Source organism: Alligator sinensis, unplaced genomic scaffold (assembly GCF_000455745.1).
Source record: "Alligator sinensis unplaced genomic scaffold, ASM45574v1 scaffold432_1, whole genome shotgun sequence".
Taxonomy (NCBI): domain Eukaryota; kingdom Metazoa; phylum Chordata; order Crocodylia; family Alligatoridae; genus Alligator; species Alligator sinensis.
This window is the reverse complement of record NW_005841998.1, coordinates 2,116,015-2,121,686: the sequence shown is the minus strand read 5'-3', so window position 1 is coordinate 2,121,686 and position 5,672 is coordinate 2,116,015. Positions and strand designations below refer to the sequence as shown.

General features: G+C 46.6%; 1 protein-coding gene across 5 annotated transcripts in view; it reads left to right on the top strand.

Moving 5' to 3' along the window:
• Positions 1–5,672, top strand: part of ACYP2 (acylphosphatase 2) — a 123,908-nt gene that overhangs the window by 111,014 nt on the left and 7,222 nt on the right. The window lies entirely within an intron of this gene.

Below are 5,672 nucleotides of genomic sequence, written 5' to 3'. Positions count from 1 at the left end.
TTTCCCTCCCTGCCCCCTGGCATCAGGCTATATTTAGCCCCCTGGCCTCTTTTTAGCCGCCCCCCTGTGGACCAGCCAGTTCCCCCCCACCACAAACCTTCCACCCCACAGGCTGCTCTGGGGGCCATTTTTATCAGCATTCAGATTTGGGGAATGGAGGAAGTAAGTATTGATGGGGGAAGGGGAGGAAGGGATGGGGAGGTAGGTTCACTGGAGTGTCAGGGGCTAAAAATAGCCCCTTGTCCCCCTCAAGCTCTTCTGTGGACCCCATCAACTCCCCTGATCCTGCCAAACGTGCCTGAACCCCATCAACTCCTTGCAGATCCTGCGTATCCTCCTGATTGCTCCCGTGGATTGCGCCTGCCCTCTCCAACCCTCCCCCCACCCCATGGTTTGTGCCTGCTCCCCATCACTCTTGCAGATTGTGCTTTCCCCCCACACCGCTAGGTCCCCCCATCCCAACTTACTTTAGATTGAGTGGCCATTTTTAATGTGATCTATCCTTTCCCTAACCTTCCCCCCGCCCCGCAAATGTCTGCACTTAGTGATAGAGCTTTGGGTAGCCCACAAGGGCCCCTGGAAGGGGCCAACCTTAACCATCATTGCTGCTGACCCAGGTGGTATGTCTGCCTTACACTGGACCTGGCTGCTCTGCAATTCTTCATATAAAACTTAGTATCTTGTGGCTTCCCAGAGTAAAGGAAATGAGGCAACAACACTGCTATTATAAAAGTTCAGCCTCTGGTTGACTTGCTGCATGTGATTGAGGTTGTAACTAAAATTTCAAGAGTTTAGGCCCATGAAAAGCACTATCCTTCTGGCCAAGCAATCCAGTTTTCTCCCTTAATAGCAAAATTATGTTTAAAAACACAACCCTGTCTGACTTGTAGTCACACAACTTTTGTGGGCATCATGAGTCCTCTGTATTTGAGGACAACAATGCCACAGTTGTGCTGTGTCAAGTGTGGTGGATGCACAGATGACTGTAAAGGCCTGTGTACAATAAGCTCCTTATGTCACATAATGTGCAGACCACTCAAGTCTGCTGCTGCTGCTTCTGCTGCAACTGTTACCTCGTGCTTTTCCTGCCCTAAGGCCTACTGTTGCAGTTCAGAAAAGTTTATACCTTCCTTTATTTTGGTGCTCCAGTGTTGCCTGTTTATGGCTAAAGTTTCTGAAGCATTAACCAGTAGGTTGCACTTGATGAAATACACCTTAAGACTGTCCTTCCAGAACATCCCAGGGTAGTGATGCCTCTCCTTCCACTGTTCTTGTTTACTGCATAGGAGCTGCTTGGGATTTCACCCATTCTCCAGCTAAGTCTGGGATCTGACCAATCACAGCTGGGTCTCTATTTTTAATGCCTCATTAGAGTCAGCAAGGTGAAGTCCTTAGTCATTGGTCAGTTTGTTATACCAGTTCACTTAAAGTAGGGTCTGAAGGTGCCTCTGGAATTTCTGTTTAACTTCTGTGGATGTGCCTTCTTAAAAATATGCAAGACTCCCACCCATCTAAGCAGCATGGTGAGTTTAATAACTTTGTATACTTTTAATTGGGTGGAAATCTTGATCCCATGTTGCCTGCTCACTTTGTAAGCCTGCCAAAAGCCCTATTAGCTTTCTGGATGCAGGTTGCTACCTCCCCATCAGTGCTGGTACAATCATTCAAAACACTGCCAAGGTAAGTGAACTTACAAACACCTGGAAGTACAATTCCATCAGTAGACATAGAAAGAGTGCTAGTCTGTCTTCCAGTGGTGGTTGAGATGTAATTTCAGTTTTCCCCCAATTGATGTTTAGTCCATCATTAGTTGAAAGGCACCAAAACAGTTTACTAGGAGACGAAGATCTTCCCTGGAGTGGACCATCATTGCATGGTCCCTGGCATGTAGTTCCTGTGTAGTTTGCTTGGCAGCCTTTGTCCCACTTCAACAGTATGGAGAGGCTAAACAAGCCTTCTGTAGTTTGGAAGTGAATCCTGCCACACGTACCATCACAGAGCTGCCATGTGACTGACAGAATATTTCTTGGACAGTTCAGCCTTTCCCTATGGCTCCAACATTGAGATCAGCTCACTGTGTCAAATTCTGTCACCAAATTGATAAAAGTTACATAGCGGTCAAGTTTGTGCTTTTGCCACTTATCCTGGATTTGCTGAGCAGCAACAAATGCTGGCAGCCACTCCCTGGCTGGCCTGGAACTTGCACTGCAATAAGTTTCCATTCTGTAATGCTCAACAGCAGTGAGCTAAGAAAAATCCAAGAGAAGATTTTACCTATTGTAGCCAATAGAGAAATCCTCCTGTACATTCATACTGAACACCAATTCTACTATTGTCAGTCATTACTATAATTATTGCCCATTATTGTGTGAACCACGTGTAAGAGTCACTATGAATGAGATGCTAAAAGATGTCTACAACCAGATCAGGTCCAGTCAGAATTTATTCCTTCTGCGCCATGTATCGGGGAGTGCTGCTGGACAGCCTCAGAAGTAAATTAATTCTTTCAGTAACAGACATCAAGGTGATTGGCACCTATATGGCAAAGTAACAGGCACACATCTCACATCTCTTTAAGATTATAAGCAAAAAACACGTATTTGAGGAACTGCATGAAGCCAAGTTATTTCTACTGAAATCTTAATTAGGACTGTGCAAAAGTAACAATTCAGACATCATTTTCAAATAATATGTTAACAGTAAGGATCTCAGTTGCCAAGGTAACAAGTCAGGTTCACTTCGTAAAAACACTTTTAGTTAATGAAATGACGAGGCGGAAAGAATGACAGATTCAATTGTTTCCTGAATTCCCCAAAATATACCATCTCCAGTTTATGATCAGCAGGTAAGTGTGGTTTAGAGTTTGAATGGCAAGCTGTTTTAAATGCATCATTTTTTAAATGTGGCAAACTGTAGACACTGTAAAGCTTTTTTATCCTGAGGATGTTTCCTGATTTAAAGGAAATTAACCCCAGAAACAATCAGTATGTTTTAAATGACTGGTCTTTAGTAAGAACTGCTTCAGAGTTGGATGCATCTTTGAATTCTTGAGTGTTCTCTTGAGGTTGTATACAGCCAGAGCTCGATTAGGAATGGTTTCATGGTATGCAATATTCAGGAAATGAAGTCCTCTAGGGCAGTGCTTCTCAAACTATCTGATGTGGCAGACCAGCAATTTTTTTTCCAGTGGGCCAGGGACCGGTGCCCGATTCAGCTGGTGGCAGCAACTGCGTGTAACAGCACTACACAAATGCGCGACCGGCTGTTTCTTTCTCTTTCCTTGCCTCTCATGACGTGATGTCACCTGGAGTGTTGGAATGTACGAACGGTGGCGCTATGACATATCAATGTTATGCTTCTGAAAATATATTTCTTTCTTTCCTGGCAACTTGCTGTGGACCGGCAACCAGTGGCTTGCGGACCGGCAGTGGTCTGCGGACCACCACTTTGAGAAGCACTGCTCTAGGGAATAATGTTCTGAGGTTGGTTATTAACCTGTTCCAGAGTTTGTGTCTCAGTTCTTTTTCAGTCTCTTTCTAGAGGATTGGATCACACTGTGTGTGTGTTGTATAATAAATACTGGAACACAAGAGTTGTCAACTGGGGGCACGCATATCCCTGGGGGTACTTGGGAAGGCCCTATGGGGTACCCAAAGGTGGGCAGGGGCAGAGCACCGCCACCCACCACCCCACACTCGCCGCTCTGTGTCCAGCCACGCACCTCTGTGTCCCACCCCTGGCTCCATGTCTGGCCACCAGGGGTATACTTATTTTAAAAGGTTGAAAACGCCTGCCATAGTGGGATCAGGCCTACTTCTGACACCATGTGATATGAGGGAAACAGAAACACATGCAGCCATAGTGTGGGTTGTAAACTGGCCTGCCCCTGGGAATTGTCCTTTCTTTATTACAGTCCCCCAAGTATAGCCATTCTAGTGGGTGCAGAGGACCAGGGCTCAGTGATCACTACACAAGTATCTATTTAAATATTTAATGTCAAAGAGTAAGTTGCACACTGTTCTGCAGAACAGTTTATAGAAATGTCCTCAACACATTCTGAATTCTTCCATATGGAACAAATGAATTGGATTCTATTTCTAGCAAACCCATCAGGCATTGCTGAAGAGCAGTGGATAACAGCTCTAGATTGTGCAAGAGAGAGACTCATTCCCTGCTGGTACCACTGGCAAACATAAAATGTCTAGTACGTGTAACTAGTGGCTCCAGTGTATTCTGGCATCAGGAAGGAAAAATTGTGAGAGTGCTGGGCATGGGGGAAAAGAGCAAGAAATCAGGTAAAAGAACAGAATGAAGCAAGGAAATGTAGAACAGGGCTATCCAACTCATAGTTGGCAGGTCACGTGTGGCCTGTGAGGGGTTTATTTGTGATCCCCCAGGCTCCCACCTGGCCACCACCACTCCACTGCTCTGTCTGCAATACGAGACAAGGGCTCCAGGCTCCCCCTCCCTCCACTTCCTGTTCCAGTCTCTGGGGCAGTACAGGGCATGGCAGCATCCCAGAAAGGTGGGAAGGGGGTTGGGGGTCTGCACGCGTGGCACTGTGTAGTGAGAATACCTGTGCATGACGCAGCAAGGTGTGGCACAGTGTGTAGGGGGAGGGAAGGGGGGACATCCACACACAGGGCAGTGAAGTACTGTCAGTGGCGGGCACGGGGGAGAGGAAGCATTTGTGCGCAGCATGGTACAGGGGGGGCAGTGCACCTACACATGCAGCTCTGTGTGCACCTGGCCTGCATTTGTGAGGCCTGTGTGGCTTGTGGCCCCTAACTGCTTGCAAGGTGGACTGCCCTGGTATAGAAGCCTTTCCTGGCTTCTCCATTTAGATACGGGTGTAATTGGCCACCATAAAACAGTCTCCATTTGACAGCAATTTCACTACACAGAGTTATTGGAAACAAATACTTCCCCCCTGTATTTCAGTGAGGAAGTGACTGTAGTCTCTGGTTTGCAAATACAGATGTTTTGAAAACGGTAACCACCAGACGCTGCACAACAAAAACACAGTAGCCACTGTCTGATCTGTCTTGGAGTTTTATACAAGAACCTGGAGAGAGATCCATTGAAAATGTGTGCTGTTTAGCATCCCAGAGTTCCAGTTGCAGAAAACTTAAAGCATAGCTTTACTGGTGATGATTACATTATCAGAAATAAACTGAATTACCTAGGGACACAATTTCAAGCCAGGGCGCAGTGGCTATACCGAGAACATCACGCACACACTCGCTGTGTGCCTTATCACCACTGTATCTCTTTACAAGCGTGATGCTCAAAGTTAATTCTGTTATTGCTCCGTGCCCACTTTGGCGCTGCTTGCACTGCCATGAAGAAGCTACCAACCAAGTGCTCCTGACAAGGAACCCATCCCGCCACTGGTGGGAATATTTGAAAGCTCATGGCGCACGGGCCAAGTCCCGGAGGACTGGAAAAGGGCCAACGTGGTCCCCATTTTCAAAAAGGGGAGGAAGGAGGACCCGGGCAACTATAGACCAGTCAGTCTCACCTCCATCCTTGGCAAAGTCTTTGAAAAAATTATCAAGGCTCACATATGTGAGAGCCCGGCAGGACAAGTTATGCTGAGGGGAAACCAGCACGGGTTCATGGCAGGCAGATCGTGCCTGACCAATCTAGTTTCTTTTTATGACCAGGTTACG